General features: G+C 37.9%; 1 pseudogene; it reads right to left on the bottom strand.

Annotated features, from left to right (window-relative positions):
* Nucleotides 1–1,343: 1,343 nt before the first annotated feature.
* On the bottom strand, nucleotides 1,344–26,779 carry LOC145557516 (rop guanine nucleotide exchange factor 1-like; annotated as a pseudogene).
* Between the last annotated feature and the right edge of the window lie 334 nt (nucleotides 26,780–27,113).

The following is a 27,113-nucleotide window of genomic DNA, read 5'->3' on the forward strand; positions in this document are numbered from 1 at the left end:
TAAAAAGTAGATTTGATTGGTCCAAACCCTCAGTTAATTGTACCTTTGACCCCTTGGTTTAAGTATAGAACTTTGGGTATTGTATACACTCCTTGGAGTGCTTAGGGGAAGTATTTTGAGAGAATAGGGTGGCTAGTATTTAGGCTAAAGAGGGAGAAGAGAATTATTTGATAATAAAGATTGTTTATGATTGAAAAAAGGGTGATATGACCTCTATTTATAAGGAAAAATAAGGGTCTAAGAATCAAGAAAAGATTAAAATTCGAATTGGAATAATACTCTTGCGATAGACAACAGTTTTTGCGGGTTTTGTTTTTATCGTATTTTTTAATCTATAAATTGGAACAAGATAAATAATATGTCGTTGGAAAGCTGTTGAAGTCTAATTTCTAACCCAATTAAAATCAGATTAAAATATTATGTAGATTAAAAGATATTGCCGAAATAGTGGCAAATAGTGAGACGGTGTCAGTTTTGGATAGAGTTTGGTATTACAATCATATCTTTTTTGGTTATAGCTTGGAATTAATATTATAATATATCATTGGAAAAGATAATTCAAGGGCTATCCAACCGTTAAATATTTGGATAAAAATAATGACGCACGTAAATTATATCTGACTATCTTTGAACGTTTTTCAATTCGTATAGAATTAGGACTTTCAAGAAAAAAAGTTTTATTCAATTTCAAATTCTTTAATCTTATCTTTTCATAAAGGTTAATCAAGATCTTTTAGAAACTTATAGAAACTTATAATTAATACTAGTTTATTTATGGGATTAAATCCTTTGGACCCTCCACATGATAATTGGGTCGTAGGTAAGGTGGGCTTAGGCTCGGTTTTGGCTCAGTTTAATATTTTGGTTATAACTTATTCGTTATAACTCGGATTTGGGTTTATAATATATCGTTGAAAATCTCTTTTCAAGACCCATCCAACTATTCAATTGTTGGACCCAGATTATGGACCAAAATAAGATGGACTAAATGTTATAATAAAAAGGACAAGAAATGAATGATTTAAAGGACACGAAATCAATTATTTTGGGTTTAAAGGCACGAAAAGAGGGAAATAAGTTATGGTTTGGGGAAATGAGCTAGGAATTGGGTTGGTTTATGAAATGGAAATATGGATTTAAGCACTCTAAAGATTAAATACTCAATCCGACCAATAATGGCAATGAAAGTTTGTTTATCATCGGTTTTGGTTTTTGGGAGACATTTTTAGGTGTCTACAAAAGCCTCAACTTTGAATGAGTTTGTAGAAACATCAGTTTCAAAAACGATACTCAAAGTAGCCGATAGGGATAGAGAATGATTTAAGACGTTTTGTGATCCTAAATCACTCTTTATACGCCGATACCTGCATTTGAATGTTAGCTCAACATATAAAAGAGTAAAGGGATAGAATGCTTATCTGAAACCAGTTTATCGCTGGAAAATGAGTTTGGTAGCTTCCTATGATTGAAGGAATCCACTGGATGACGTTTCGTTGAGATACTTTCCATGCCTAAGGAAAGTCGATTGATGAGTTTTTGATATCTTTCAATGCTTGAAGAAATCTACCGGATGATACTTTCCATGCTGGAGGAAAGTCAACATATGAATTTTGAGGCTTCCTATGCTTGAAGAAATCTCCCAAATAATACTATTCCATGCTTGAGGAAAGTCGACAGATGAATTTGGCGGCTTACTATGCTTAAAGAAATCCACCGGACAATACTATCCACGCTTAAGGAAAGTCGACAGATGAATTTGGCGGTTTTCTATGCTTGAAGAAATCCACTGATTGAGATACTTTCTATGATTAACGAAATTCGATTGATGATATAATCGCTGACTTCGTCGCTTTGAGAAGTGACAACGATTGAGAATTTTCCATGCTTGAGGAAAAACTTGTCTAATGAGATTGCAAGTCTCTATGTATCGAGAACCTTGCGCCATGAAATGATGGTGGTTCGATTGTCCCCGAACGTGGGCTGTAGATGGTCCTCTTTGCCCTGGATGTGGGCTGTAGTTGGTTTGTTTGTCCCCGAATGTGGGCTGTAAAAGGTTCGCTTGTCCCCAAACGTGGGATGCAATTTGTTCGCTTGTCCCCGAACATGGGTTGTAGATGGTTCACTTATCCCCGAACCTGGGTTGTAAAAGGGTCTCTTGTCCCCGAACGTGGGCTGTAGATGGTCCGCTTATCCCCGGACGTAGGCTGTAATTGAGACCTGAAAAATAAAATTTGCCAAGGGACTCGTATAGACTATGATTGACTTGACCAACTGACTTAACCAATCTTGACATGACATGACATGACATATGTATAACTTGTGGTTGTGTGTGTATATGGTGTATGTGTGCAAACGCAAGCAACAGAAAATGCAAAAGCAAAGATTTTCCGTCAATTTTGTCATGAGACTAGTGGAAGGCATTGACTTTCTCTTGAAAAAGAAAGACGTGAAAAATGAAGTTATGTTTTCGAACTTCCCTCGATAAAAAATTTTGAAAAAGTTTTTGAACTTCTCTAAAAGAAAAATATGAAAAAGGGAAGAAGTTTTGAGCTTCCTCCTTGAGCAAGACGAAATGAATCATATGGATTGAATTGCTTGTCTTGAAAATAATGTATGCATGATGCATGTTCTTAGGTTAGGAGGCTAAATTACATCATGTGACGCAATAGATGAATGAACTTATGTCATGGAGATAAGCATCATATATGGTGTAAAGAAACGATCTTAAACGTCACTTAGGTCTGGAAGCTAAACACGTATATAGATGAAGTGATTGATGAGTATTGTATAATGAATGTTGCTTAGGTCAAGGAGCTAAGCATGATATGCGATGCATGAAACAATGAATATTGCTTAGGTCTGGAAACTAAACAAGTATATAATATTTTCATTTGATTAATGTTGCCTTGAAAGAATAAAACATGCACAATGTTGAAACAAGATTTCATGAAAAAGGGTTCTTTAAGAGAAAGATGATATGGATATGGACGTGTGAATTAAGTGTGCGAATGTGATACTAAGGCTGGCTGCAAAGGTTATGGTGATGGAAATATATGTGAGAAGAGTCAAAGATGATGACTCTTTAGGCTAGGTAAGCTAATGTGATGCGGGTTCAAGCCCCCAAGTCTAGCTCTAAATGGGTAGGGGTAAGCATTGGATATTCTTTTAATTACTCGATCATGTATGGATATGAATATGAATGTGGCCGCACCTCGATGTGAGGTTGTGTAGGGAATATTTCAAGCACTACCCCAAACTTGAACCCCAGTGTGATCATACACTTAAGCATGGTGGCGTCCAAAGGGAAGGAAGTTAGAGCAAAAGAGTTGCCAACAAGTTTTAGAAACTTGTAAACCGTTCATAGGGTGAAGGTTACACCCCTTAACGACCTAGGAGATCGTTAACTCCAATGGGTCTGGAACCATGACTAGAAGTTCACTAGTAGAAAAACAGTAAAGGGCACCGGTTCAAACCCGGCTTAAGACACTGGTTTGAACCGGTTACAATGTGGGGGGGGGGGGGCAATTACACCCCACTTTGCCAGCGGTTCAAACCCGGTGCCATAAACCGGTTTTGACACCGGTTAACCGGTGCCTTTATTTATTTTGGCCACCAGTTTACCGGTGCCAAAAATATACCCGCGCTTTTTTTTTTTTTGGTGGCAGCAGTTTTTGGCACCAGTTTTTGGCACCGGTTAACCGGTGCCATTTCAGTAATATTTTTTTTATTATTATTTTTTCCTTTTTTCATGCAATAATATTAAAAAAAAACCCTGTTATTCCAACAATAATAACCTGTAATTCCAACAATAATTTAAATAAAATAATTAATAATATTATTATTATAATTACTAATATTAATAATATTATTAAATATTACAATAAGATACAAATAATATTAAAAACAAGAATTCATATATTATAGATATAAATATTCCCAAATGCAATACAAAAAACAAAAAAGTGTTATATATATACACACACACACAAAGGATAGTAAGTAATTAATGAATAATAATATAGTTAAACAGTTAACATAAATTTACAATTAAAATGACATTTAAATGTTGAAGGTGATAAAAGACTCCAACATGTCACAAACTTCATTAAGTTCCTTGATTTTCAACGGACCATCCTTTTGTACCTTGCAAAACTTGAAATACAAAAAAATTATGGTAGAATTAATTAATTAGGCTAAACAATATGTATTTTATCAAATATGGTCTACCCTATTTAGCCCATTTCTTACATTTCTTATCAAATTACTATTTATTTCTCATAACATGTCAATGTTACCTAGTTTTATGTGTCTAAGCCCTAAAATTGAATCAAAAGAGCATTTTATTAAGGTTTAAGACGCTTTTTACTCAAAATGGCCCAAATATGACCCATATGACTTTACTTTGCCCATTTCCTACATTTCTTATCAAATGAACTTTATTTATCTTATAACATGTCAATATTATCTAGTTATAGGTGTATAAGGAAAGAAATCCCATTAAAAGAGCATATTAACAAAAAATGGCCCAAATATGACCTATATGACTTCTATTCAGCCCATTTTCTACCTTTCTTATCAGATGAGCTATTTCTTTATCATAACATGTCATTTTTTGGTATTATTAGTTGTATAAGGCTAGAAATCACATCAAAATAGCATTTCATTGAGTTTTACAACGCATTTTACTCAAAATGGCCCAAATATGGCCTATATGACTTCTATTTAGCCCATTTCCTACATTTCTTATCAAATGAACTATTTCTTTCTCATAACATGTCAATGTTACCTAGTTTTATGTGTCTATGCCCTAAAATTGAATCAAAAGAGCATTTTATTAAGGATTAAGACACTTTTTACTCAAAATGGCCCAAATATGGCCTATATGACTTTACTTTGCCCATTTCCTACATTTCTTATCAAATGAACTTTATTTATCTTATAACATGTCAATATTATCTATTTATAGGTGTATAAGGAAAGAAATCACATCAAAAGAGCATATTAACAAAAAATGGCCCAAATATGACCTATATGACTTTTATTCAGTCCATTTTCTACCTTTCTTATCAAATGAGTTATTTCTTTCTCATAACATGCCAATGTTGGGTAATATTAGGTGTATAAGGCTAGAAATCACATCAATAGAGCATTTCATTATATTTTAGGACTTACCTCATCAAGCTGTTGACTGTCCGTACAATGAGTCACTATGTTAAGCATGAAGCTCATCACATACAAAGCACAATCAAGTCCATTTTCTTGTTGTGCGCACTATCATATGACGAACAAATCACATCAGTGAAACATGCAAAGGAAATTAAAAAATATTTACTAACATAGATTATTAAGATAATCACAATATCATGTAAATTACCAACATGACTTCCATGTTGAACCCTAAGGAGCACGACAATGTAGCTTCTTGATAACACTGTAGTAAATAAAGTACATTCAAATTTGATTAGTCGTCTGACTACTAAATTAGTTATTATTAGCAATAATCATCACTAGGTAGCTATATATATTTACTTTTGCAATATAGACTTCACGAGCCACTTCTCCGATGATCGAGCTGAATCAAGGTGATAAATTGTGTTATTGGAATTACAAATAACCACGAGGCTCCAATGCTCCCTACATAAGTTCACAATAGACAAGCAAATTAATATTTAGGAGTCAACATATAATGAGGCCAAACGATTGCATTTGACATGTTTAGACTTACTCTCTATAGCATGGGGCGAATATGAACTTGTCTCCCGCATGCACTGATTCCCTGATACTCTGTTCAACATAGTACAACACGTTATGGGGGTTGCCTATGATTCTAGTAGTAGATAACTGCTCGGGGCATAACCACCCAACTTTACAAGGAGAATCAGTTTTAGTTAAGTGCTCCTGTAGTGCTCTACGTGCATGAACATTGAATAATTAATCAAATGAAGGATAATGACCACAAATTTGAATAACTTGAAAAAAGTGTAGATTATGTGTGCATTGAAGTACCTAATGAATGTTTAAATGAGGGAAATGTTAAGCTTTGCACCACGTAGAAATTCCTTCACATCTTCTTTGCTAATCCATGCAACTGCCTCCTCATCATAGTGGAACATTGCTTTAGGAAGTGCAATGGCTATGGGATCGACCAAATAACAAGCACGGTTGTGAAGAAAGGTCAAATCAGCAGAGAGCGATTGAAGAACAATATCTTCAACAAGTGGAGTAGGTTGCATGGGTGAACCTCTCGAAGAGTGCAACTTCGACGCTTGTTCACTCTTGGACCGTTATTCACTCAACTTCTTGTTAGGTTGATCAATGCTTTTAGGCTTCTCCACCCTCTTTCTCTTTGAAGTTTTGCTTCCATGCGAAATCTGAAACATCAACGACCGAGTGAGTTAAGAAAAAAAAATAATGGCTCAAAATAATCCCAAAAAAAGTGCAGCTTTCGCCGAGGCCGGAACAGCCGAGGGAGCCGCCGCCGAGGCCAGAACAGCCCAGGCAGCCGCCACCGAGGCTGCTCATGCCCTGGCAGTCCCCGCCGAGGCCACATCAGCCCAGGCAGCCGCCTGTCGAGGCTGCAGCAGGTCAAGCAGGCTGCTGCCAAGGCTACAGCAGCCCATGCAGGCGCTGCCGGGGCTGCTGCAGCCAAGGCAGCAGGCTGCCGAGGCTGCTTTACCCTCAACTTTATTCTTTGACGTATCCGTGGCCTTTATCTTTCCCTTTCCCTTGCTCTTCTCCTTTCCTTTTTTTAAAACATTTGCATCTTCTTTTCCCGGTTCCTTTCCCTTTCTAACCTTTCCTGAGCCCACAACTCTAGACGAATCCCCATCTCTTGCAAATCTAACCGAGTACCCTTTCAGACCTTTGTTTTTCCTTGGATATTCATAAGCGTTCCCAAAAGTGCATCACACACATTCTTCTCTATATGCATCACATCAAGATAATGCCTAACGTCATGTTCTCTCCAATACGGAAGCATTCAAAAGATTGGTTCTTTCTTAAAAAGAGCAGCTGAGACCACAATTTTTTTTTTTTTTTTTTTTTTTTCTGATTTTCCAAACACCGTTCGTATCCCTTTCACCCGAGCACAAATCTCAGCACCAGTCAATGGTCTAGGCGCAGTTCCACTATTCCATCGAAAGCCTTTTTTTGCCTACGGTACGGGTGATCACGCCTAAGGAACCTTCGAATCAAGTAGACATCTTTGCAAGAATTCTTAAGGTATACGCTTGATGTGTCAGCAATACATATGGGGCATGTTTTTTTCCCTTTGACCTTGTACCCACACAAGTTACCATATGCAAGGAAGTCATTCATGGTCCACATAAGGGCTGCACGCAATGTGAACATCTCGTTCTGATGAGCATCGAAAACGGAAACCCCTTCGTCCCACATCTTTCTCAAGTCGTCAATAAGCGACGCAAGGTAAACATCTATGTCGTTTCGAGGTTTCCTAGGCCCCGTTATTAGCAATGAAAGCATTACATACTTACGTTTCATGCACAACCAAGGAGGCAAATTATAAATCACTAAAAGTACCGACCATGTGTTGTGTTGGGTACTAAGAGTGCCAAATGGATTCATCCCGTCCGTGCACAACCCAAGCCTTAAATTTCTGACTTCATCACCAAATTTCTCAAACTTCAAATCAATGTTCTTCCACTGTGGGGAGTCAGCTGGATGCTTCAGCATTCTGTTTTTCTTTCTTCCCTCTGCATGCCACCTCAAGTTTTTAGCGTCTTTTGGTATTGAGAATAGATGCTTAAACCTTGGAATAATGGGAAGATACCACAATACCTTAGCAAGAGGTCCCTCCGTATCACGATTTCATCTCATGCACTTGTAGCGCGACAACTTGCATCGTGGACACACCTGCAATTGTTCATACTCATTTCGATAAAGAATACAATTATTAGGACATGCTGTATCTTCTTATACTCAAAACAAAAGGGACACATGAGCTTCTTTGCATAATAGTAAGACTTAGGAATTTAATTCCCATCAGGCAACATATTACTTAATGCGGTCAACAAAGAAGTAAAACTAATGTCCGTCCACCCATGCTTTGACTTAATGTTGAAAAGTGTTAGCACGACCGATAGTTTGGAGTATTTTTTGCACCCCGGATACAAAGGCTTTTTGGAAGCCTCCGATAATAACTCAAACACTTCACCTTTAACACCATGCAACATCTCATCCACGTGTTCATCCTCGACCTCATCCGCCTGATCATCATCGGCTCCATCCTCACCATTATAAACAATATAGTAATCATTCTCGTATTTCTCGTCCACATGAATCTCATTGCTTCTAACACGCACATCATTCCGATCAAGATCCCCACTGTACTCTCAACCTTCATCGTGCCAAATCCACACATAGTATTTATGTCTAAACCCACAATATAATACATGATCTCTAATTATTTCAACACTATTGGCCACATTCAGATTATTACAATCAACACAAGGAAAATAAAGGCCTTTGTCACCCAGTTTGCGTTGATAAGATAAAGCCCTCTCGCAAAACTCTTGAACCCCATTCCAAAATTCCAATGTATCGCGTCTACCATACATCCAACCACGATCCTTCTCCATTTAGTAAATCGTCTTTAAACATATATTGCAATATATAATGAATAATGTGTAATTGCTACATATTTTATGTAAATCAAATTCAAGTACACATCTTGAATATACCATTCATATAGTGAAAAAATGCATGTTTCCAAAGGGTCCTTATCACTCCAACCTAACCCATCCTTGAATGTCTACTCTCACTAGTGAATGTATGTCAACTTTCCAATTTTAAGGAAAATCCAGCAGTATTTCCCCCTAGTTCTCCAAGTACACGATGTAGATAATTAATTACCCACATATGTACCTAGAGAACATAGTGAGGAAATGGTAAGCCAAGATGTTCCTTAAAATCGAAAAGAAAACATTCATTCACCACCTAAGTGAGAGTACACATTCAAGAGCAGTCCCAACCGGGGACTATTCAAGACTTTCTCCTAATGAGAAAGCCTTGAACGGGTATCTAGGCATATGATGATGCAAGAATTCTATATATTGTTGTATTTATTTGCAATTAAACAATACACTAGTTGCAATATCATGAATAAACTTTTATTAAATGGTTAAATAGATAGAAATATAGCTTAGTAAAGTTTATAAGTCATACCAGTATAGCAAGTACAATGGATGTACACTTATGAACTACCAACTTGAGCTCAATATGTAGTCCCCAAGCTATACTCGTGCTTCGCATATGAATCTATTAAAAAAAAACAAAATCAAAAATTAGGTTAAATATTATGTATGTACTATTTCTTTCTCATAACATGTCAATTCACTAATTTATTTCTAAGCTAAAACACATCATTCATCAAACTAATAATTGCTAAACTATGTATTCACTAATTTGTTCAAAATTCATCTAATTATTCAAATTTGCTAAACCAACAAGGTTACTAATCTCTAATTTATTAAAAATTACTCATCAAAACAACTTAAAAGTAACCATTAAAACATTCCAAAATTCAACTACTTTAGTAACAAGGTTACTAATCTCTAATTTATTCAAAAATACCCATCAAAACAAATTAATATTAACCATTTAAACATTCCAAAATCCAACTAAGTTAATAACAAGGTTTCTAATCTCTAATTTATTCAAAATAACCCATCCAAACAACTTAAAATTAATCATTAAAAGTAACATACCAAATTTCAACTAATTAAGTACCAAGGTTAATATATATTCTATAATTTATTCAATATTATGCACCAAAACAAATTAAATTAACCATTAAAACATAATAAAATCCAACGAATTGAGAAAAATCTCTAATATTTTCACAATTTCCCAATAAAACAACCTAAAATTGTGAAAAATTGGTGTATAATTATATTCAAACCTAAATTTTAATTTGCTAACAATGATTCAACATGAAAAAGACATTAATATAAGTATATAATTGGAAAATAATTGTGAAATAAACAAAAAAAAAGAAAGAAAAACCTTAAAGGGAAGATGGAGGCCAGTAGAAGCTTGGTGGTGAAGGAGCCTCAGGGAAGGTGGAGGGAAGCAGAAGCTCGGTGGCGCGGCGACCTTAGGGCAGCAAAAGCTCGGTGGCGTGGCGATCTTAGGGTTGTGGCGCGGCGACCTTAAGGTGGTGGCGCGGCTTCAAGACCTTGATAGCCCTCGAATTAAGAGGGAAACCCACTTGACTGCCCTTGAATTACAACAGAGAAAGAGAAGGACAGGGGAGAAAGAGCAGGGTAGGGCAGGGCAGGTGGCCGACGACGGTGGTGGCTCTAATGGAGGGAAAATGGAGAGAATGCAGGTGAGGGTTTGAATAGTGAAGGGAATGCAACAATGAAGGAGCTGAAATGAAAATGAAAGAGAGAAGGAAGAAGAAAGAACAACGCAGGGTTTTTTTTTGAATCCTGCACCGGTTCAAACCGGTGGCCTATGTATTTTTGGCATCGGTTTGAACTGAACCGGTGCCATTGTTCTTGGTTTAAAACCCCGCCCAATTTTAGGCCGGTTTTTACCACCGATTTGGCCTGAATCGGTGGCATTCGGGGGTTGCCTTTTTGTTTTTTTCTACTAGTGGTACGGGGATGAAGGTACAAATTCAATCTAAAAGAGAACGAACTCGCCTTATAAATAGGCCTCTACTTTATTCTTCTCGTATTCATGTGTGCTTTCTGACTAACATACAATCATTAGGTTAACCCTAAACCTGTTTATCTATGTTGGTTGAATATTAAATGCACAAATAAATCTATTATTGGCGATCACTTAAATTATAATCAAATTAGCCCTAAACAAGATTATTAATTATCTTATTAAGCGTGATTACAAGTACAAATTCCCTTTAAACATGCATAAAAGGCGTGATCAAGCAATAACAATAATAAATAACATATCAAGCAACATATGTAGGTTTTGCTATAGCTAGAGGAGTGGGGGCCCAGATTGTATCTCGGCTTCCCACTAATTTATTGTAGGTTGTATGACTTTTGTTTTTGAGATATAATAATAATAATAATCATGTTAAAACATAATAATATTAGCAAGATCCTAGGCATGATACTAACAAGATTAATAACAAACCCTAGCATGTCACTAAACATCAAAGATCAAAACTTAAGCCCTAACATGATACTAACATGCTATTAGAAAGAGTAAGTACCCCAAACATGATACTATAAAGCAATAAATAACATCTTAACATGATATTATGAATTAATAAACGAATCTAAGCGTGCTCTCTACATTGAAATAATATAGGGTGAATCAATTACTTACTTTGATGCCTCAAACTTCTTTCTAATAACAAAATACAAACGTTAGTAACTTCAAGGAAAAAATTAAAACAAAAAATTAAATTAAATAATTGAAATAGAGATTTGGGACAAAACCCTCAGAAATATCAGACCTTTCACATCTAGGGCAAAGTCAACTTCGAACTTTGCTAGGTGTGTCTAGTGCTAATGAGTGTGGAATTGTGTTTGTAAAAGGCTAGGCTAGAAAGAGGGAGAAAGAGAAAGCTTTTTCTTAGAGCGGGAAGAATTAGAGAATTATGGTTATTGAAAAACGGAGGTCCAAGGATCCTATATATAAGAAAATAGTCCGGAATTGATAGAAAAGAATCAGAGTTTGAAAAAGAATAAAACACCCTCCTATCGCCAACGACAAGGCTGTGCAACGCCAGGAGACGAACCTGTCGTCAGGCGGTGCAAGAGATTTTCAACGCGTTTTTAACGCGGAATCCACTTCTCAATAAAATTGAGTCGTAAAAATCCGTGTTAGGGGTAAAATCATACTTTCATATAAAACACTTCTTTTATTCCAAGTACAACTCATATACATAATTATCAATCCTAATTCCTTTAGGATTTAAGAGAACCTTCTAGATGATTCTAGAATACTATAATCAATGTAATAGCTTTAGGAATGATAATTAATAATAGACCCTCCTCTAGATCATTGGGCCGCATATAAGAACCAAACTGAGTTTAGTTTAGTATTTTCGCCATAACATCCTCATTATTCATCGGAATTTGGCTTATAATATATCGTTGGAAAGCTCTTTTCGAGCCCCATCCAACTACACCATTATTGGACCCTTGTCATGGACCAAAAATGAAATGGAATTGCTATTTTTATAAAATAGAGCAGGTTTTCGAAAAAAGAAAGAAAGATTTTTTTTTATAAAAACTAACTGCAACATTAGACTTTTCACACTTTCACTTCATTCGATTATGATTCGACGCGAAAGGTATTCATCACTGGGTTTGGTTTTGGGGAGACACAAATGGGTGTCTACAGAAGCCCCCACTTTGACTGAGTTTGGAGAAACTTATGTTTAAAAAACAAAAGTCAAAGTAGTGATAGGGACGAAGAATGATTTAGAACGTTTTGCGATCCTAAATCATTCTTGTAACGCCTATACCTGTAAACTAGCGTTAGTTAAACAGAAAAAAAAGTTGAGAAACGCGTATCTTGCACCGTCAAGCACATGACCCTGGGGTAACCGATTTGTTGCTGCATCTGTTGTTGTGACAACCTTCCACAAGCTAGGGAATGCCATCTTGCTATTTTGATGTTCACTCATCTCTGAACAATGGAGCTTTTTTGATATGTCCACGCGTCTCGGAACAAAGAGCTTTGAATGATATGCCCACGCATCTCTGAGCTAAGTGTTGGGGTTTGGTTAGTCTAACTTATCGCGGAAACAACCTTGACCCAAAGAACCACTCGAAATTAATAAAACCATAAAGCATAACAAATAAACATAAAAGGATAAAATCAGAATTTACCTTTAAAGCGTGCTTCGCCCTCAAAGTCGGGCTCTTACTTAAAAGCTTTAAGCTCCAAAAATACGCGAGCCTCCTACGGAAGTCCACCCGCAAAAACTACTAGCGACTTTTAGGTCCGTTACCTCGAGGTTAGCGAGGTTCGACCAAAACCCGAGTATTATATGAGTTTAAGAGTTTTTGCTAATGCAATGCTCTATTGAACTCTACTCAAGCACTCTTCCCAAAAACCCAAGATGGGTATTTATAGGCAAGAGGGAGAGTGAGAATTTCTATCCCATCAATGTGGGAGTCATGAAATTCCACAATTTATTTTAAAGCTAAATTAAAATAAATAAGCAAACTAATAATAAATCTACAAGTGGCACTATCATATGTAAAGGGTGGTGAGGACCACAAGGAGAGTAGGGGACCATACTTACTCCCCACTCAATACTCTCCTTGTGCCACATGTCCCTCACCCCACTTGCTTCCATATGCTCCCACTTGCTTCCCCTAGTACTCGGCCCTATGGCCCAGCCAAAGCCCGGCCGAGAGCCCAGCCCCGCACTTGATGTTGCGGGCTGCTGCTATGGCTAGCAAGCCACGCACACAAGTGCGGGCTGCTGGCCCTTGTGTGCGCTGCTAGCTGCTGCTAGCACGCATGCTTGCTGCTGCTAGCATGCTGCTAGCTATGGTGCGCTAGCACGCACCAGCCGGTCATGCATGGCTCGGCTTGGTGCGATTGCTAGCCACCTATGCTAGAACATTTTTGCCCCTAGCACTCGGATGCTCAGGGTACTCCGATGCTTGGGGTATTTTGGGAAATATTGGTGATTTATTATTATTTGCGCGTCTCTTCTTTTACTATTTTTGACTCGGCTTCCGACGCTCGGTTTCGATGCTCTAAGCTTGAATTTCCGGCGTCTAAATATTTAATTCTCGGGCAATGAATTAATTTCTTCCTAATTAATTCGTCGAGTCGGTTCGTTTACTGCTAAGGGTGTGACCCGAAGGGTTCAGTCAAGATTATACTGTAATATTAATTATGCATTATTACTTATCGGAAGCGGCCTCCACCTAGGCATTCCGATCACTTGACCTTACTGAATATATTAGCTTTCTAATAATTCTAAACCCATTAACGTTATAGTACACTTGTTTGAAGGATACCATTCCTTTCAAGTGTGCATTTAGTGTACAGCCTTTTTCCTATGTCGCTTAATGTCTTTTCATGAACTATAAGGTAAGGTAATTTTGTCATCCTTATTACATCCAGAAGTGTTTCTCGATTGCGAGTCCGACTGTCAATAAACAGATGATTTCTAAAATCCATCTGAGCACGGCCATGCATTTTCATAGTCTCGCTCTACGAGAGGCCTTGTATACAACAAAGACATCTTCCCTATTTTAGTAGGGGGACATTCCCAGTCTTGTAATGTAGTTCCTCTTACTGAGAAGACCTAGCCACCCGAGTGTTGCCGCTATAATCCCCTATTACGGCAGACGTTTGATAACATCAAAGGGAATTAGTACACAAATAAGAGAACTCATAATACTCATGGTCGAGGAAATAGGTTCCGATAGCCATAATGAGAAGTATACTTATGACGTTTTTAATCTCTTAAAGTATTCTCATAGGTCGATCCAATATGGTTCTAAACCAATACCTGTGAAAATGATTTATGACAATCATGTCCTCGTAGCACAAGAAACGGTGCTATAAATCAGACTACACACTAATCTTAATTGGTCATTAATCGTCCATCGTTTAAATGACCTCGATTAGGGATAATTTTCGATTTTAATATTCAACGTTCACTTAATAGGTGTTTCCTTACAACGACTGGTCTTAATACCCTATTTTGAATAATCCAAGAATCAAATGGACTCATTATTTAATCCTAAACCACAATTAAATAGAAAACAGAGTGATAAAATATTGCATGAAATTTATATTACTCCAAAACTTGAATGGTTTTTCTTAGTGTCTTACATTAAATGTTCAAAATTTTAACTAAAACACTAAACAAGGAAATCAAAGCCAGTCTCCTACATGCTTGATTCCCATTTCCTCAACGTGCTTGTTGTGCTTCACTTGAGGAAAAGGTTTAGTAAGTGGATCGGCTACATTGTCATCCGTTCCAACTTTGCAAATTCTGATTTCACCTTCTAATTTCAATTCTTGAATCATGTGAAGCCGCCGTTTGACATGTTTAACTTTCTGATGTTCCCTTGGCTCTCTGGCCTGAGCAATAGCTCCATTGTTGTCACAATAGAGGGCTATTGGACCCTAAATGGAGGGTACAACATCAAGTTCGCCAACGAACTTACGAATCCAAACAGCCTCCTTAGCCGCATCAACAGCTGCTAAGTACTTGACTTCAGTTGTAGAATCAGCAGTTGTACTCTGCTTGAAACTCTTCCAACTGAAGCTCCTCCATTCAGACAGATCACATATCCAGATTGCGATTTGAAATCGTTTCTGTCTGTCTGGAAGCTTGCGTCGGTTTAACCTTCCATAACTAATTCCTCTGATTCACCATACACCAGGAATTTATCCTTGTTCCTTTTCAGGTGTTTTAGGATATTCTTGGTTGCAGTCCAATGGGCCTCTCCTGGATCTGATTGGTAACGGCTCGTAGCACTCAAGGCATACGATACATCTGACCTAGTACATATCATGGCATACATGATCGATCCAATAAGCGAAGCATATGGAATCTGATTCATTCTTACCCGCTCATCAGGTGTCTGTGGACATTGCTTCTTGCTTTGGGTTATGCCATGTGACATTGGCAGGTGACCTCTCTTGGCCACCTCCATGCCAAATCAAGCAAGTACCTTATCAATATAAGTACTTTGACTCAATCCAATCATCCTTTTTAATCTATCCCTATAGATCTTGATGCCTAGTATCTACTGAGCCTCTCGTAAGTCTTTCATTGAGAAGCATTTTCCAAGCCAGGCCTTTACAGACTCTAACAACGGAATGCTATTTCCAATGAGCAATATGTCATCGACATATAAGACTAGGAAGGCGATGTCACTCCCATTGACCTTCTTGTAAACACAAGATTCATCTGGATTCTTGATAAAACCAAACTTACCGATGGCTTCATTGAATCGCAGATTCCAACTTCTGCTTGCTTGCTTTAGTCCATAAATGGACTTCTTAAGCTTACAAACCTTCCCAGCATTATTTTGGTCGAAAAAACCTTCAGGCTGTGTCATATACACAGTTTCTTCCAAAATACCATTAAGGAAGGCGGTTTTGACGTCCATCTTCCATATTTCATTATTATAATATGCATCAATCGCTAGGAGGATCCGAACGGATTTAAGCATTGCAACTGGTGAAAAGGTTTCATTGTAATCAATACCATGAACTTGTTTGTAACCTTTTGCTACCAATCTAGCTTTGTAAATGAATAAATTTCCATCTTTGTCGGTTTTCATCTTGAAAATCCACTTACAACCGATAGGTGTATAACCTTCGGGTAAGTCAACCAAGTCCCAGACTTGATTTTCAAACATGGAATCCATTTCAGATCTCATGGCCTCTTGCCATTTAGCATAGTCGGTGCTTGCCATCGCTTGCTTGTAGGTTACCGGTTCATCTCCATCCATGATCAGGATGTCCTGATTTTTGGTTAATACTAAACCAAGATATCTATCAGGTTGAGATCTCGACCTCTAAGACCTACGTAGGGTAATGGATTGAGCATTTGCATTGTCGGTTTGACTTTGCACATTTTGATCATTTTTACCTGCGTCAACAGATGCTGTTTGAGCACTTTTACTGTCATTCTGATTTTGTTGCTAATCCTTACGAACTTCTTCGAGTTTGATTTTACTCCCACTTGTCATTTTGGAAAGGTGTTCATTCTCCAAAAATACATCATTGCGAGCAACAAACACTTTGTTCTCCGATTTGCTGTAGAAGTAATACCCTTTAGTTTCTTTTGGGTAGCCCACAAAGTAAACCTTGTCAGATTTGGGATGAAGTTTGTCAGAAATCAATTTCTTGACATATGCTTCACATCCCCATATCTTTAGAAAAGACAACCTAGGAGGTTTTTTTGTCCATAATTCATATGGAGTCTTTTCTACAGCTTTTGATGGTGCACGGTTTAGTGTTAGTGCCGTTGTTAGAAGTACGTGTCCCCAGAAAGAGATAGGAAGATCACTAAGACCCATTGTTGATCGTACCATGTCTAACAAGGTCCGATTTCTCCTTTCGGATACTCCGTTCCATTGTGGAGTTCCTGGAGGTGTCAATTTTGAAAGTATACCCTTTTTTTTCAGATGGTTATCGAATTCTTGGCTCAAGTATTCACCTCCTCAATCCGATCGAAGGGCTTTGATTTTCTTGCCAAGCTGATTTTCAACTTCACTCTGAAGTTCTTTGAAATTTTCAAACGATTTAGATTAATGCGATATTAGGTATAGATAACCATATCTACTATAGTCATCTGTGAAGGTGATAAAATATCGGTGTCCATTTCTAATAAGTCTCCTGCCCTTTCTCCCAACTTGGAGAATGACTGTTTAATCATCTTGCCTAAAAAAAATCCCTCGCAATTCTCAAACGATTCTAAATTGAAAGAGTCAAGAACACCTTCATGTAGAAGTCTCTTGATGCGTTTGATGTTAATGTGGCCAAGACGACAATGCCAGAAGTAAGTTTGGTTTGACTCCATGGTCTTAGCTCTTTTGTTAATATTATTCACATTATAAACTTGTTTGTCTAGATAAAGCACATAAAGACCATTTTCAGAATTTGCAATACCATATAAAACATTATCAAGATAAAACGAACATTCATTGTCTTTTACTCGAAATTCAAAACCCTTGGCGTCCAACGTCGAAATTGAAATGATGTTTTTGGTAATGTTAGGAACATAATAAACATTATCTAGTTCAAAAACTAGCTCGGTGGGCAAAGAAAAACTAAGAGTTCCTACGGATACGACACAAATTCTGGCTCCATTGCCGACCCAGAGTTCAACCTCTCCCTTCTCTAGCCTTCTAGCGTTCCTTAGTCCCTGAGAATTGGAACAAAGGTGTGAGCCACATCCGGTATCTAATACCCATGATGCTAAGCTAGTGATGTTAAAGTCTATAACGAATATACCTGATTCAGAAGTAACAGTTCCGTTCTTCTTATCTTCCTTGAACTTGAGGCAATCTCTCTTTCAATGTCCCTTCTTCTTACAGTAGAAACATTCGGAATTAGATTTAGAAGACGCTACCTTCTTATCTTTGTTATCCTTGGTAGATTTAGACTTAGGCAGAAAGGTTTTCTTTTTTCCCTTCCCCTTAAAGCCTTTCTTCTTCTTGCCTGAGATTTGAACGGCTTGCCCTTTTTAATCAAGAGCGTATCATGCTTCCCCTAATCCTTGAGCATTTTCTCTGCTTGCTTCAACATACCATGAAGCTCGGTGAGGGTTTTCTCCATGTTGTGCATGTTATAGTTCATCTTGAACTGATCATAGCCTTTGTGCAGTGAGTGGAGAATGATGTCAATTGCCATCTCGGTTGAATACCCCGCATCAAGCCTTCCCATGTTCTTAAACAATCCTATCATTTTGAGTACATGTGGGCTGACTGGTTCTCCTTTCTTGAGCTTGCTCTCAAGGATCTATATGTGGGTTTCAAACCTTTCAGTTCGGGCCTGCTCTTGTAACATATTCTGCAGTTTAGAAATGATCTCAAAAGTTGTCTCCTTCTCAAAGAAAGTCTTTTGAAGCTCTGGAGACATTGTGGCCAACATGATGCATTTGACATCTTGATTGGCACTTTGCCATCAATTTAGGGAAACCTGAGTCACCTCCTCATTTGGATCCTCTTGCATTTCCTCATCAAGGACATATTCCTTTTGCTCTTGCATGAGAACAATTCGCAAATTCCTTTGCTAATCAAGAAAATTTGGCCCATTCAACTTCTCCTTGTCGAGAATTGAGCGTAACGAGAATTGGTTGTTTGAGTTATTTGAAGACATGATTCTATAATTGAAAGAATTTGAAATGAAAAAACATTCGTGATATTTAAATAAGATTGAATTCATGCATTTTTAATCAAACTTATTTAAAACGTCTTATTCACACATTTGAAAGTTGTCCCCATTTTGGTGAGAATAAGTCGATTCCAAGATCCAAAGAAACAAAGAGTGGTTAAGCATGTTTTGGCTTGTCTTAACACTCAATCTCCTAAGGAAAGCAACGCTTTGCTAATGGCACCAAGCCACTCTTGGTTGAATAAATCGTCGCATCTAATGCTCTCTCAACAATTTATTCACATTGCCACGACATGTTAGGACTCCATCACTCATATCATTGAGTACAACTAAAACCAACTTGCATACCCAGTATGCCTTACGCTCCTTGGAGAGGTAGTGATGCCTCGCTTTGGCGTAACCCACCACTACCCTCGTTCGATTGGTAAGTGTTGTTTTGGAATGACAAGTTTTACTCAATATGTAGGGACCTAGGGTTTCTATGTTGGTTGATTTAAGTGAACTTAATTAATCATCACAACATTCAAAATCCTAAACATGTATCTAACATATAATTCATGTACATAAACACACACACACACACACACACACACACACACACACACACACACACACACACACACTCTTTAATAATTCCCAAGAACCATTCTTTAATTAAATTGGTTTAACTTGGTGCAACAAAAATAAGAGGGCAATTACTCACTATTAATTTAAATTAATCTTGAGTTTTTGACAAAATAAGAGGGAGTTGGAAAAAATGAACAAAAGTTCAATAAAGATTCCAACTTTAATACCTGTGAATCCTTGAAAAATTTATATCTTTCAATGTGAAGATAAACAATTTTCTATCACAAAGTTTCAAACTTTATTATTTTAATCAACTAAAAAATGATTAAATCAACAAAGTTTAACAAAAATTCATGGAATTTAGTAACATAAAGTTTCAATCACTTAACATAATTAAAGGTTGAATCTTTAGTACTTGGAAGCCTCAAAGAACAACAATTTCACACTTATTGCAATTAGTTTGCAATTATGTGAAAAATAAAACCATGTTTTCAAGCACAAATTACCACAAAGTGATCATGCCTAAAGAGGTTTAAAATTGCATAAAAAATATGTATTGATAAATTACATAACCACCATAAATATGCAATTAATTATGAAGGTTATAAAGACTTAAAATATTTCGTCAAAACGAAAAATCCCTTGAAAAGTGCATTTCTGGTCGTTTTTTTTTTTGGCTAAAAACCATTTCCTGGAAGGTTAAAACCATTTCCAGAACACATTTTCCACCCAAAATTCACTATTTTTGGGTCAAAATATGGGTTTGGGGCGGATAATAGCTTTAATACGAGGTTAAAATAAATAAAACGAGCAACTAATCTAATTAGCAACTCAAAACCAGAAAAATTAAGCCATAAAAACACCTTGAAAAAATATTATGATTTTAAAAATAAACGAGCGAGGCTCCGATACCGCGGTTGGGGTTTGGTAAGTCCAGCTTACCGCGGAAACAACCTCGACCCAAAGAACCACTCGCAATTAATAAAACCATAAAGCTTAACAAATAAACATAAAAGGATAAAATCGGAATTTACCTTTGAAGCGTGCTTCGCCCTTAAAGTTGGGCTCTTACTTGAAAGCTCTAAGCTCCGAAAATACGCGAGCCTCCTACGGAAGTCTACCCGCAAAATCTACTAGTGACTTTTAGGTTCGTTACCTCGAGGTTAGCGAGGTCCGACCAAAACCCGAGTATTATATGAGTTTAAGAGTTTTTGCTAATGCAATGCTCTATTGAACTCCTACTCAAGAACTCTTCCCAATAACCCAAGATGGGTATTTATAGGCAAGAGGGAGAGTGGGAATTTCTATCCCATCAATGTGGGAGTCATGAAATTCCAGAATTTATTTTAAAGCTAAATTAAAATAAATAAGCAAACTAATAATAAATCTACAAGTGACACTATCATATGTAAAGGGTGGTAAGGACCACATGGAGAGTAAGGTACCATACTTGCTCCCCACTCAATACTCTCCTTATGCCACATGTCCCTCACCCCACTTGCTTCCATATTCTCCCACTTGCTTCCCCTAGTACTCGGCCCTATGGCCCAGCCATAGCCCGGGCGAGAGCCTAGCCCCGCACTTGATGTTGCGGGCTGCTGCTATGGCTAGCAAGCCACGCACACAAGTGTGCGCTGCTGGCCCTTGTGTGCGCTGCTATGGCTAGCATGCTTGCGGTTGCTAGCATGCTGCTAGCTATGGTGCGCTAGCACGCACCAGCTGGTCATGCATGGCTCAGCTTGGTGCGCTTGCTTGCCACCTATGCTAGGACATTTTTGCCCCTATCACTCGGACGCTCGGGGCACTCTGATGCTAGGGGTATTTTGGGAAATATTGGCGATTTATTATTATTTGCGCGTCTCGTCATTTACTATTTTTGACTTGACTTCCGACGCTCGGTTTCGATGCTCTAAGCTCGAATTTCCGACGTCTAAATATTTAATATTCGGGCGACGAATTAATTTCTTCCAAATTAATTCGTCGTGTCGGTTCGTTTACTGCTAAGGGTGTGACCCGAAGGGTTCAGTCAAGATTAAGCTTCAATATTAATTATGCATTAATATTACTGATCGGAAGCGACCTCCACCAAGGCATTCCGATCACTTGACCTTATTGAATATATTAGCTTTCTATTAATTCTGAACCCACTAACGGAATAGTACACTTGTTCGAAGGACACCATTCCTTTCACTAAGAACTTTTTTTTGTTTGATGATCTTCCTCAAGCTAGGGGATAGTGCCTGAAGACTGCTACGCCCGTAACTTCCTCTAATTTCCGCTTTGATAGTCTTCTGCAAGCAAGAGAATACTATTGAAGATTGCTTCGCCTGAAACGATCTTCTACCGCCTTGTGACCATCTTCCGCAAGCCAGGGAACATGATCAGAGATTGCTCTGCCTGAAGCCATCCCAAGCCAGGGAACATGATCAAAGAAAATTACCGAAGATCAATGCTCGTCGATCCTTAAAGCTCGCTTTAACTTTGTTGTTGCAATATTTGCTGAAATTGCTGCTATGCCAGTACGTTGGCGCATTTGCTTTTTGTGAACCATTACGTCGGTGCCTGCGATTAGCCAATGTTTAGGCACTTTAAGCGAAGTGAGACGATCATTTATCAGGTCGATCACTTTCTGTGTTTGTAATCGAGCCGATTACTAAATCATGTCAAATTGCTTATAGGGGCTAACTGGCGTACTAAGGAACCCAAGCTGCTGCATGAGGTCCACATAACCATATTACGGGGCCACACACTTTGTTGCCGCACCAGCGTTTGCTAGAAGACCCTGCCGCCGTGAAATCCTCTTGTCGCCAGAAGACAGGCTTGTCGCTAGGCAACAAATTTTCCGTCTGTCGATGCAATAGGGAATTTTCGAATAAATCCCTTTTCTTTTTCATTTGGCCGTTTGCTGCTGCGGTTGTTGTTCGCGATTTGCTCCAAGCTTCAAATTACTCGTTCTTGCTCATTTCTCAACCAAATTCGCTCAAACTTCTTGCAAATCAAAGCTTATTTCATCTAGTTTCCCGATCTATGTATGTTTTCTTCAAACTCACTCGGATTTTGCTGAATTTGCGCATGTTAGTTCACGAATTTTTTGAAAATACAAAATTTGTTTTGATTAATTTGCTTTTTTTTTATTGTATTTTATGCCACAAAATTGCTTGATTATGCTTGTATATTGCCTTGGGAGTATTTTGAGACTTGTTTGACTCAATTTGGTGGAGAAACAAACAATTCACCGTTGTTGAACCTCTCGAGGTCGTGAAAACAATGTGACTTTTTCTTTGCGTTTTTACTAGCTATTCTTGTACAATTTGTCACAACAATTGTCATAGTATTGCAAGAAATTGTTTGATTGCTTAAAAATGCTATTTATGCTTGAATTGAATTTATGCTCTGTTTTAGTACTATGTTCTTTGTTTTTTGTGAACATAGTATCATGCGGCTAGGCGAACCTTAGATACTATAGAGCCTTAATTTTTGTTATTTTGCAAAATATAGTATGGCTAGACAACGCGGCTCCGGTTCACGGTCTAGGGACACTCGCCGGGAGCACGAGCCCGTCAGCGAGGGCGAGGAGCCATCTACCACTCTAGGACCCTTCCAAGAATGGGATGAGCATACTTTGTTCTTTGCTCCCAAGCACTACATCCCAGAGCGGGTGCGACGCGGGATTGTCAGCAAGAGGACTCGTAGCCATGGCTCTGGCAACGAGACCATTGGCTCGTTGTACGACAAATATTTCCGTAACCATGAGGAGTTGCGACAGCTATGGGAGTCTTGTGTGCTGACTTCCCTGTTTCGGGTCACTTAGGCCATGTACTCATTTGACGCGAGCCACCACGTGGTTCGAGCTTTGGTGGAGTTCTTTTAGGACACCACCAACACCTTTCACTTTCCTTAGGGCGAGATGACTTTTACCCCTGCTAACTTCAGTCTTATTTTGGGACTGGAGTTCCGTTCTACTGCACTACCATTCGACAATACGATCACTGTCTTTTCTCCGATAGTTGAGGAGTTGTTGGGTCCGATTACTATTCGGGCCCGTGCCGAGGCTGAGCCGATACGACTTAGTTCTCAATGTATCCGCTGGTCCACTCTTGTGATGGCCTTTCAGGATGGTACGACCACCAGTGAACAGCGGGTGCGCATCTTCGTTCTCATTTTGCTGTTAGGGACCTTTTCTTCTGACAGAGGTAGCCGAGTACTTCTCTACTACCTACTTGCTCTCTGCGACCTTCACATGGTCGGGACTTATGACTGGGCCAGCTTAGCCTATGCTGATTTCTTGCTGGGCTTGCAATGCTTCTGTCGTCACACGGCTTTTATGGGGATATTGCACTCTCCAGTTTCTAGAGAATCGTAGAGGTATACTTTATCCCTTTTTAAAGTTAGCTCTAGATGCTTATTAGCATTCGCTGTTCTTCCTCTGTCCTTGTAGATTTGGTTCTACGAGTATTTTCCATCGCAGGCACCGGCGAGACCTTCGCCTCGCGACACTAGTGGAAAAAAGGCCATCCGTAACGGGCAAAAACTGCCCATCTGTAATGGGCAGCGGCCGTTACGTATGCGGCCGTTACGGATGGCCTTTCTTATTCGTAATGGGCACCGTCCGTTACAAATAATGGGTTATTCGTAATGGGCACCTGAAAAGCCCGTTACGAATAACCCCGTTATTCGTAATGGACAGGTTCTGCCCGTTACGAATACTATGAGATCCAATTAAAAAAAAATGCAACACATGGCTGGACAGCTAGCTTGAAAAATTATTTTATCAATTAATATTGAGTACTTTTCAGTATAAGAAATGCATGCCTTCCAGTAATCACATGGTAAAAACTTTCATCACTTTGTTTAACTATGAATTTTAAATCCAAGTGGGAACAACAATACGATATTACATCTGGGGTAATTAGCAATGGTGCAGCAAATTATGGGGCATTGACAAAGTACCTTATTAAACGGTATCTTGCTCATATCTAGAGTTGTTTATAGAAGTACAGGGAGCCAAAGCTTTAGGAACCTCAAAAGCGCTTCAGCACGTCGTGCAAGAACTTGAATCTTGTCATTATCGAATACAAGACCTTTAACCTTGCCACCCCAAGTTGCTTCTAGACTGATCTGCAAGTCTTTTCTGATCTTTCAATCTCCGGACATGAACCGATACCTCGATCCTATTAGCAACTTCCAAGATTTGATGTTCCGAAGATAAGTCAAGGCAATCAAGTAGGTAATCAGGTATGAACAGCTCAACAGTTATATAGTGGTATATGACCTCTCCTAGACAATCTTTTCCGTTCTGAAAAGGCAATGTTTATTAATTAGTAAACACATTTCTACACAGGATGCATCAATCTCAGAGAAAACCAAATTGCAAAGAAAAAGACAGGGCATATTGGACAATAACATTCAAATTTGGACGACAAGAGCACATATTCTAGCAGTAGAATTAATACCACTTCTCGATCACAGAAAAATAGACAAAGGAGGGTAAATCTACAAAACTTTACAGACTGATATCAATATCAATAAAAGCAATAACTTTCACTCAGATGAAATACAAGCATAAGGTATTAATACATATTGTACTGGACTGATCAAGGGCATAGTTTAGTGCTTGTGTATTCAAATTTAGTTGCAGCAGCCAACTGAATGACAATGAAGATTAAAATAATAATACAAGCACCATTACACCTATATCAGGCAACAATGGTAATAATAAGCTTCTCACATTAGGCAAAGACTCGAAGTAAACATCAGGAATCTCCATCTCAACAATGACACTGGTATTAATAGCCATAGCAGCCTTGAGAATCTGGTTAGTACAATCTCTACACTGCTGGAACCTTTTCCTAGCATCCTCAGACAACCCACGAGGTGGAACTTTTGTACAAGGCAACCACCACTTCTCTTCATGTCTAATAGAAGGCCGACCATTAGACACCGCTGTTTTAAGAGGATCCCGATCATCACTCTCTCAGTCAGCATACGAAAACTCTGTCTCCTTAAACCCTTCAAGCATACTAAGCAACATTAGTTTCTTAAGAGCAGGCAGATTCAAATACAAATCCGACCTCGGCCTCGTTGCCATGACCTCAAATGAACCCCCACCAGGAAACTCCTGTACCAGCGAGACAAATTCAACAATCGAGTCACTCACATAACAACCACTCCATTTCTCTGCACCACATCTTCTTCCTTTGCGACGCCATTGGCTCTAATCTCCATTACCTCCCCAAATACAGTAGCTACCCAATTTCAACAAACCAACCAAAATCAGACTAAAAATTCATCAACATACTAGACATTAAAAAATCAAATAATGTTAAATAAAACAAAGTAATTATACCAGCAAGATTGGTAATTGCATTTGAGATAGCAAGAGCAGTGCAAACACCCTTTCCACCACCAGACATGTCCTCTCCCAACAACAACTTTGCAAATCTCTCCTTCATCAACTCTACCACTGTACACATCAACAAACACAAAACCTAAAAAAAAATCCAGAAATTATTATTTAATTTTTTTCAGATATACATAGAAACAATCAATATAATGAAAAAAATAATCATAAAAGATGCTCAAAAATGGAAATAAATGCGATTTATCAATACTTTGACTTATTAGTTATTACCCATAGATTAAGCCACAGATTTATAATACAATGTCACCATTTTTTCACTGACAAAAAAAAAATAAAAATTAGACAATAAAATAAAAAGAAAATGACATTATTATGATAAATCCAATCAGTCTCCATTCGCAGAAATTTCGCCATAGATATATCTAATTTTTTTAAAAAAATAAAAAAATTATAGCCGACACATTAAACTGAAATTTCTCCCAAAAAAGCAACCCAAAACACAAAATTAGAAATGTAATTATACTAGTATGGTAAAATTGTATAAATTCACATCCAATTTTCAAGCATAAATAAAGGTAATACATAAAAAAAAGATAGTAAAAACTTCCAATTAAGTGAAAAATCACAAAAAAAATCATGAAACAAATTACATTTCTCAAACATAGAAGCAATCCTATATCATCATGTATCAATAAAACATATAAAATACCAAATAAAATTGAACGAAAAACAAAAAATCCAGAGAAAAGTAGGAAATACCCTCGAACAGTACGCCAGAAGATCTTAAAAGAAGCACGGAAATGAATAGGACCATGAGAAGGTTTGGTGTTCATCCTCTTACGAAGAAAACGAAGATACTTCATCTTCTGCATAATAAGAGCACCAGAAAGTGTGATCTCTTCGCAACGAACCACAACAACACGTTGCCTAGAAATTGTTGCGCAAATTTGAAACCCCCGTCAATAAACCCCAATCAATAAACCCCCGTCTCTTCTGGTAGCGTTGAGGAAAAACCTTGAGAAAATTCCGATGCAACCCCGTTAATAAACCCTTGGATGTATAAGCCGTGAAACCCTAATAAAAAGCCTAATAAGCTCCTCCAAGTTGGGCCAAGTTTGGGCATTTGTACGTGTAATATAGTATTTGTAACGGGCAAAATAGTGTCCGTTACGAATACTTATTTATTTGTAATGGGCACAAATTTTTCTGTTACAAATACATACGTATTCGTAATGGACACTATTTTGCCCGTTAAAAATAAATAAGTATTCGTAACGGACACTATTTTGCCCGTTACGAATATCTTAATTGTAATGGGCAAAGCTTTGCCCGTTACAAATAGCATGTTATTGTAGAC

This window comes from Chenopodium album, chromosome 9 (assembly GCF_948465745.1).
Source record: "Chenopodium album chromosome 9, dcCheAlbu1.1, whole genome shotgun sequence".
Lineage (NCBI taxonomy): Eukaryota > Viridiplantae > Streptophyta > Magnoliopsida > Caryophyllales > Amaranthaceae > Chenopodium > Chenopodium album.